General features: G+C 38.0%; 1 pseudogene; it reads right to left on the bottom strand.

The window, feature by feature from the left end:
• Positions 1 to 266: 266 nt before the first annotated feature.
• LOC122349372 lies at positions 267 to 8365 on the bottom strand (annotated as a pseudogene).
• Positions 8366 to 9749: the final 1384 nt, after the last annotated feature.

Below are 9749 nucleotides of genomic sequence, written 5' to 3'. Positions count from 1 at the left end.
ATATTATGTCACATGCTCAAGGCTCTGCATAGTGAGCCCATTTTAGAAATACATATGACTTAAAGTTATTAAAAATATAATTGTACACCCAAATGCGTTTTCCAATAATTAAAAATGTGTTTCTAATAATATTATAGAATTAATATAGAACAGATTTAAAATGAACACATATGCATTACTGAAACTAGCTAAACTGAAAATGCAAAAACACAGTGAAAGTGTGAATCATAAATTCTGTATGTGTCTCTGTTGATCCTCACAAGAGGTTACACCCTGGATTGACAGAGACACTGAAGCTTGAGGATAAACCAACCCAAACCTACGTAGAGGGGTTCAGTGAATGTGGTGTTGAATGTGTGTAAGTGTGTGAGTGTGTGTGTGCCAGAGACGCTGTAGAAGGACAGAGAGCCGGCCGACTCAGTCCAGATAAACTCCTCACTCTATTAGAGCGGATGAAGGGCCAACACGCCCTTTGTTATTATTATTGTACCAGACAGTATAAGTTGTATCAGAACAGCACATACTCCATGGACATTTCATTGAGACCAAACCAACTGTCAATCCCACTTTTCCTGTTGATTCCCTTTATATGCCACCGCTACATGACCCGAGCCTTCCCATTTAACCTCCCAGCAACAGCGCCCAGTGAGATTTCTCTCTACACAGAACCTGCTCCTGGTTCTCTAATCTGTCTGATGATCAGGATACGGGTTGATCTTTTTCAGACATGTTGTTTTTTTGTAGTCTTCAGACAGGATGAGTCGAGTGTGTGCTGTGTTTGGATCCATTGTGAGATCACAGGCGCTCTGAACACAAGAAGAGAGATTAGATCATCTATGACCATTAAATATGCACAGAAATGTGTATAGGTGTGTGTGTGTGTGTGTGTGTGTCTGCCTACTACTTTATGAGTAATAGTGTGTGAAACAGAGTATAATAAGCAACAAATGTTTCAGAGTAGTGTGCTTAATTGTCACATGACAAACACAACATTAATTCAGCACGGCTGTCAAGCTGTTACTTTACAAAACAGATGTGCTCACAGGGCTTGTTAATAAGGCTCATACTAGTAAACATTGTGTATACTTCAGTACTGTATGATCCGATATGATGAGTAAAGTTGAGAAAAGTTGCAGCACGAGTTTGACACAAGGCAGATTGGAAACACGTTGATTGCTTTATCAACACACATCTCACAACGCTTACTCGCTTACGCCCACTGACAGCACAGATATGAACGTTTTTTCTACATGAGCTCTTAGAATAAATACACACAGTTCCTTCCTAGCATATTGTTATTTTTATAATAGCATATTATTATTTAATTTTTTTTGATATCAGTATTGTATTGTAAGTGCTATACAGATAAAGGTGACATCATTTGAGTTGATCTGAAATGTTCTGTAGATTAAAGGACAATTTATGTCTTACTAACAATATTGATTTTAGATACACAACCAAAATTTGTACTTTACATGTAAATATAGGCTATATCATGTGTATATATAGAAAGTGTTAAATTTATAATTAGTTACTGTACATTCTATCCACTTCCCACTTGCATATTTGAAGATGAAAGTCACATGGAGTGCCATGCATTCCGGGAAAGATTATCCCACACAGTGTCTTCAGATGCATTTATCGAATTTCAATATAGCAGGTAATCCAGGTATTTTTGTGCATACAGAAAATTCACATACTATTCAAAGTGTACACAAAGCATACTGCAGTATAGTAGTTGTATGGTAGTATTTCAAACATGGCTTCTATATTGATTTCAGTAGACCTGAGTTATATTTAGCAGATTCTGTCAAATAAAGTAGATCATCCGGTATTCCATGCATAGATACCAGATACTGCAGAAATAGTAAGAATAGCATGAGATACAGAGAGAGAGAGCTTTACATTTTCTCAGTCCTGGTTTCAATCTGATATGTCCTCCATGGTCCAAACTGAAAAAGCAAAACAAAAACCAAAATTATTGAATATGATTGTTAAATAAAATTATAGTTTTGTACTTTTCTGTCATCATTTACTTTCCTCATGTCATTTTAAACCCTTTAGAGAGAAAGCATCCTGCTTCTTTTGTCTAGTCTTGTAGTTTTTTGTTATTGTGGTTTTCTTCATTAGTGCCTCACTGTTTTTACTTCATTTAGTTATCCTGTGTATTTTATGCCTTGTGTTTACTTTGCCGGTCTGTCAGTGAATATAATGCTTGTGTATCTGCTCTGAAAATTCTTTATAGACTCCAGCAGACTGATTAATCAGGCAGATTTGGCATTTTAATGAATTGGCAATTAACCAATTTTGCATTCTTGCCTAGATTGAATTACTTCTACACTCTTTTGATACTTTTTTTAAAGTTCAGGACAAATATAGCAACTCTCTTTTGTAAGGTGAAGAAGAAATAAAACGGCTTTATATATCAGCCATTGCTTTTCAGAATTCTAAATATTGGCATCAGCCAGAGAAAACCCATTTCGGTTGACTTCTAATTTCTTGACCTCCCTGATGTCTCTTTATGGCTCCTTGGTACAATGAAGTCAGGGCAAGCTGCAAAAATTCTCTTTTGCTAACCTAAACCACACAGATGCACATATAAGTCATAACTGCTTCACATACTTGAGTATCTGCAGCGAGTAGTTTGGATCCTCCAGTCTGTGTTTGAGCAGCTGCACTCCTGAATCTCCTGGGTGATTGTAGCTCAGATCCAGCTCTCTCAGGTGTGAGGGGTTTGAACTCAGAGCTGAAGACAAATAACCACAGCCTTTCTCTGTCACCATACAACCTGACAACCTACAGACACACAGTCATATTATATACAAACACCCAACGATATTATAGCAAAATAATAAAAAATTATCCTTTTTTATGTTTTTAATACCTCAGTATCTCGAGCAGACAGTTTGGTCTCTTCAGTCCATCAGAGAGCAGCTTCAATCCCGAATCCTGGAGGTCATTGTTACTTAGATCCAGCTCTCTCAGGACAGAGTTTGAAGACTGAAGAGCTAATGACACAATTTCATAGGACTGAGCACTCTAGATTACAGCCAGTAAGACTGACAGTGATTGAAACATGAGGAAAAACACAAGTGTTATGGTTATAATTTAGTTCAGTATAGTTTCACTTTCACAACATGGTGCCGCAACAACACAAAAGCAAGAAAAAAAATTATTTGAAAATAAATCCACTCTTAATGTAGAAAAGTGGGGGCATGTTTAAAAGAGCTGTTTTTGTTTTTTATAAAGAATCTCTTTGGTTTTGAGACTTTAGCCTTGCAATTTCAGGGATCTTACACACTAACTTGCAACACTCCAAAGAGAAAGAAAACTTCAAATTGCATCATATGACCCTTTAAGACATTATTAAACACTCACAGGGCTTTTCTATAGTTTAGCACTGCTGGTATCATTCTTCTTCTCCCTTCATCTGATGTGTTGTATTTTCTGAGGTCCAGCTCATCCAGTGGCTCCTCTGACATTTGAAGCATGTAGGAGATTGTTGAGCAGTGACCAGGAGAGAGTTTCTTCTCTGAGTGTTTGTCTGATTTCACAAACTCCTGAATCTCTCTGTACAGAGTCTGATCTTTCACTTCTAGCAGACAGAGGAAAAGATTGATGGATCGTTCAGTGGAGAGGTCATGTCCATCTTTAATCTTCTCTTTAATGTACTGCGTGGTCCTACTGATACTCGCTGAGCTGTTCTCTGTGTGTGTCAGTAGATCCTGTAAGAGTCTCTGATTGGACTCCAGTGAGACGCCCAGCAGGAACCGCAGGAACAGATCCAGGTGTCCGCTCTCATTCATGAGGGCCTTATCTACGGCATCTCTATGCAGGTTATGAATAATATCACTAAACTGCAATGTATCAATATGTTTTATTACATAATAGTAGAACACATAGAAAGCAGCGAGAAACTCCTGAATGCTCAAATGAATGAGTTTATACACTTTCCTTTGAAGAATCACAGTTTCCTCCTTAAAAAGCTCAATGCAAATCCCAGAATACACTGAGGCATCAGTGACATCTATGCCGCTCTGAATCAGGTCCTCCTCATAGAACATCACATTGCCCTTCATCAACTGTTTGAAAGCCACTTTAGCAAGTTTCACAATTACGCCCGTTAGACTGCAGGAGTTTCTCTGGATCACTCTCTTCATACTTCTGGTTCCTCATGTTGATCTGAATCAGCAGGAAGTGGATGTACATTTCAGTCAGAGTTTGAGGGATTTCTGCACTCAGATCTTCTTTCAGGAGCTTCAGAAACACAGTGGATGAGATCCAGCAGAAGACAGGGATGTGGCACATGATGTGGAGGCTTCTTGCTCTTCTGATGTGTGAGATTATTCTGCTGGCTTGATGCTCGTCACTGATTCTCTTCCTGAAATATTCCTCCTTCTGAGGATCAGTGAATCCCTGAATTTCTGTCAGACGGTTAATGTATTTGGAGGGGATCTGATTGGCTGCTTCTGGTCTGGAGGTGATCCAGATGAGAGCAGAGGGAAGCATCACTCCTTTCATGAGGTTTGTCATCAACACACTCACTGATGAAGTCTCAGTCACATCACAAACTTTCTGATCATCTGAAAACATCAGGGTGATTCTGCTTTCATCCAGACCATCAAAGATGAACACAACTTTAGACTCCTCATAAATCTTTAAGTCCAGATCTTGAAGTTCTGGATGAAAGTCCAGCAGAAGTCTGTGAAGACTGTACTGATGATCTCGGATCAAGTTCAGCTCTCGAAATGGAAGCACAAACATAAAATCTACATCCTGATTGTTTTTTCCCTCAGCCCAGTCCAGAATAAACTTCTGCACAGAGACGGTTTTTCCGATTCCAGCGATGCCTTTAGTAAAAACAGTCTTGATCTGGTCTTTTCCTCACATCCTGGTTTAGGTGAGGCTTTAAAGATGTCATTGCAGTAGACTGGAGTGTCTTGTAAGTGTTTTGTTCTGGCTGTTTTCTCCATCTGTAAAACCTCATGTTCTTTATTCACTCCTTCACTCTCTCCCTCTATGATGTAGAGCTGTGTGTAGATTCTGTTCAAGGGGGTTTCATTCTTTGGAGTTTCAATCCCTCAAATAATCTCTCATACTTGATCCTTATACTGGTTTTGTGTTGGTCTTGAGTCTTTGCAGGTTTTCTGTCTCCAGTATATGTTTCTGCAGGACTGCTTTAGGTTTGTCCTCCTGATGTGGGTCTGACAGTGGAATGTAGATGATGGCACAGATCTGATCACAACATACAAAAAACACAAACAGTATTACATTACACAAGATAGTAAATACAATTTCAATTTAAAGGTTTATAAAACTGGAATTATCTAATATGCATGGGACAGCTCTTACACAATTTCAGACCTCTGGTAATAAATAATTAAAGATAATTATCTGAATAAGTATAATAACAAGCATCTGATAAATATGGATAAATATAATCATCTGAAACAAGTTAGATTGAACAATCTTTTGTGTACTTAAAGAAGCTATCAATTCCTGTTTATAAGTGGCTGTTGGGAATATGTCTCTCCCCGTTATTTGTGTCTAGGGGCCTAATGGCAGTGCAGAGTATCCGCCTTCTGGAGTCTTTGGGTGGGGTGCTGGAAAGTGCTCCGACTGATACTCTGTCAATCTGCTAGTGACACCTGGAGGGGCGTGATTGGGAGGAACGACTTCCCTGATCTGAACCAAAGTGGTGTTCTGTTGTTGAACTTCTGTGCTAGTCATGGTTTGTCCATAACGAGCATCATGTACAAGCACCAGGACTCTGGGGCTGTGGTCGATGATCACCTTAGTGGTTGTTTCCATCTGACCTCTGGCCACATGTCTCGGGAACTCAGGTAAAGAGAGGGACGCAGCTGTCAACTGATCACCAAATGGTGACGAGTCCAATCCGCTGGCAGTGGATTAATCTGGACAGACTCGGCAGGCCTAAACATACTTATGAGGGTCTGTTGAGAATGTATAGTGCAGAGTCCCCTTTCAGGGAGGACTTCAACTCCATCTCCGACAGAGCTTTGACCGGATCCCGAGGCAAAACTAGATGCACAGTTATTGTAATGTCAAATGAGGACAGGTTCTTATTCATTCTTTCTTTTTCCTTTACTGTTTTAACCCTTAAATCCTGTTTACACTTGGCATTAAAATATAGGTTTTGTGTGTGTGTGTGTGTGTGTTTGTGTGTACAATAAATATACTATGCTTGGTTTCTTTTCATTTATTTTAAAAAGACATAAGTACAGTTATTATTATTAAAACTATTAAAACCCATTGAAAAATAATTTCTGTCAGTGTGATCTGACCAGCACACAGAATATAAAGAATATCACAAACTTCATTAGTCAAATATCCACAGCAGTCCTTAAGATACCAGCACATTAACACTGCATTATTATTATTACATAATAAATAATAGTTTAGCATACAGATATGTGGATTTGTGCCAAATGAGATAGGTAGATACACAAGCACAAAGCTCCATTTTCAAGTAAACAGTTGATTGTGCAAGTATTTAAAGTATACTCTTGGTCAGTTCATGTGAGAGACACGTTTGTTTTAGAATTAGCAAAGCCTTCTTTCTGCTGCTCAACATAACATTATCAGAACTCCTAACTTAGTTTTACGGAACTTATTTTTCCATGAATGTGCAATAAAATTATCTATTCTAATAATCTGTTATTTTCGCCAAACTGTGGGTTTTTTTTGTTTTTTTTTTTTTGTTGCGCTGCATTCAGTAATGTATGTTTATAGTAGTCCAATTTAAGTCCAGTCATATATCAGCAATCGTGGTAGCTGTGGTCAAAGAAATCTGCCTAAGGCCTTCAGGATCAGCATTTTTATTATTTCATTATTTTTTTAATGCACTATTTTATTATAAGTTTTGTGCAGTATATAATGTGTACAGCGTGGTTGTTGATTTTCAGTGCATTCTGAATAATATTTGCCTTCTGTAAAACTAAATACTAAAGTATTGAAATCATTCTGGTAGGTCTAATTTCATTTTCGAGGTTTTTTTTATCACTTGAAACAGTATACTGTATTGTGAAAACATTTATTTTCTTTTTATTTACAAATTCTGACTGAGCTACTGTATTATATATATTTTTTTTTAGCAATTTGTTGTCCCAAACACCAGCTAGTGTTGCACTGTGTAGTTTGAATGCACTTCAAATAGTTTGGAATCAAAGCATCTGTTGAATTCATACATGGCTTTCTTTATTTTACCTGGGGTCAGACGCCACAGCTCCATCACTGAAATCAATTGGTTTGTTCAAGGACCGATCACTTTTCATTGACACACAGCTGGGTTCTGCACCAAGCCTCTTTCTTGCTTCTCCTCTGTCTCCTTGCAGTGACTCATGTTTCTCTCCTGTTTCACCTGATTTAAGACTCTTTATCTGGTAATTATCTTCAAAAGGACAAGAACAACAGATTTGCAGTAAAATAAGCAATTATACATTTCAACTTTTTCAGTTGCATGAAGTAAAACTAAGTGGTTTTTTCAGATCCATTGTCTTTTAATTCAGATCCAGCTTATCCACTTCAGTTTACTGTAGATTGGTATTTCAAAGCAATGCTCAAGAGATATGACACTACTAAAACAACACCATAAATTTACTAGTTTGTATCAAAACCCAAATGGATGGAAAACAAATACCTTACAGATAGTAAATGGTGAAATTTACTAACTTGTGCTCGCTCCTTAAAAACAAACAAACGAAGATTTTGAAAAAACAGAATGTTGAAAATGGCTATGACGCCAATATTTAAACCTGTAAACTCACAGGTATCAAAACCAAATGGACTTCTGATTTCTGAGATGTGCTCCATCTGCTTTAGCTGTTCACTGTAACACTCAAGTCGTCTCGAAGAGCACTGCACAAGTCTGAGTTCTAGTAAACACTCTTAAGCAGATAGTAATGGTGTATTAATCATAAAATAAAAGCATACAACTGTGCCTGCTCCTGAGCCTGCTAAATACAATCACTGTGAACATATTCGAATAAACGAAGATTTTGAACGCTTAATTAACAGTTAATGGCGGACTCTGCAGGTGCTTTGAAACATATGTTTTGCGGAAGTATTGAACTACGATCGACTCTTAAAAACAGCAATATTAATAAAGAGAAAATCTTGCCTCTAGCATTTTTTTTGGCGCAAAAATTATGCTACGCCATGCTTTAAGTCTAAACATGTCAAACTTACCGCGGAATATAGTCTTCGGATTTAAGATCGCCGAGGGAGTTATATGGGAGATCTAACTAAAGGGTCTAGTTTCATTTTAGGTCTCTGAACGAGTCTCTCTTCCGTGTTTGACTTGGAGCGTGTTCCACTCGACACTAAGTATACTCATGAGCGACATACTCGAAGAGCACTGCACACGGTAATAAGGGTACTTTACTTCATTGGAAGTAGAAAGTGAAATATTCTGCAGTAACAGCCAATGGCTACAGTGCACGGCATTTTGTCTCTTCAATACATAAGCAGCACTGGCACACTGATACACACACACACACACACACACACACACACACACACACACACACACACACACATCTTATCTAGTTGATTGATTATATTGTATAAGTGTAAAAGAACCCCAGAAGATTTGTATTACAAGTTAAAAGATCTGACCAAAAGACATACTGAAGGACTATTACACAGGGCCACTGCTTCCTGTTCCTGCTTTCCCTGCATTGAATTCCTTTGAGTTCCTGCTATGGTGTGCTATGGTAGCAGATTGTATTGCATACAAACTCTCTGTTATATAAACTTGCTAGATTTAGTTATGGTATTATCAAATAAACAAAGGTGCATCCAGATTCGCCTCAAACCTCGCCCTCGGACTTTTATTTCAGCACTTTCATGTCAGCAAATCATCCACTTTAACAGCAACATATACGTAATCAAGCTGGTTATTCAGTTTTTATTTGTGAATTACGTGGCTACCACGCCACTCGTGCAGTGTGCTTTGTATGTGCAGCTCACATATGTTTTGCCTTGATTATTTTGTCCACAAGGTGACAGCTTTGACCTGGGTATTTGTTTCACAGTTAAAAATAACTACTTAAAATAACTACTCCAATACACACATATTCATGACAAATGCTGGATTATAAGATGATTAAACTCCTTTCTTATACGCTTTGTGATAGAAAGTATAGTTTGTACTGCAATGCACAACATTAATTTAATGCAATTCTAGTCATAATCCTGTGCCGACTCACTAAGCTATGCAAACGATGTAGTGGTTTGGGAAACAGCAAGAGCACTAGGGGGCAAAAACACAATGTAATTTTTCATTTCATACACCATATCTCTTTTCAACTAATTTCCAACTGAGATGTCTGGAATAACCACAAGATATTTTTACTGTAAGAGTAAGGGGCATGCATGAGAGCTACTGTTCTTATGAGGATAGGTCCCAGGGAATGGTAATAGAGAAGTAATTAAAGATTCATCCGAGCACATGTATCTCCATTTAGAAATGTCAAAAACAGTCAAATCGAGTTATTAAATGAAACAGACAGGACTCATTGTTCTTTGTTCTATCCACCACATAACCTTCACTCTAGCAAGTGGCACCTTCATATTGTGGATGTGGTTGGGTACCAGTGATTCTCTAGAAGTGGCTGCTGGTGCATGTGCATTTTTTTATCACTGAAACGCTACTTTTCAACATTCAGCAAGCCAATGGCATCCAGGCGTCCCACAACAGTGACAAGCTTCACAGAGCATTTAACATT

Source organism: Puntigrus tetrazona, chromosome 1, assembly GCF_018831695.1.
Source record: "Puntigrus tetrazona isolate hp1 chromosome 1, ASM1883169v1, whole genome shotgun sequence".
Lineage (NCBI taxonomy): Eukaryota > Metazoa > Chordata > Actinopteri > Cypriniformes > Cyprinidae > Puntigrus > Puntigrus tetrazona.
The sequence above is the reverse complement of the archived record's forward strand: the minus strand, read 5'-3'. Positions and strand labels throughout refer to the sequence as shown.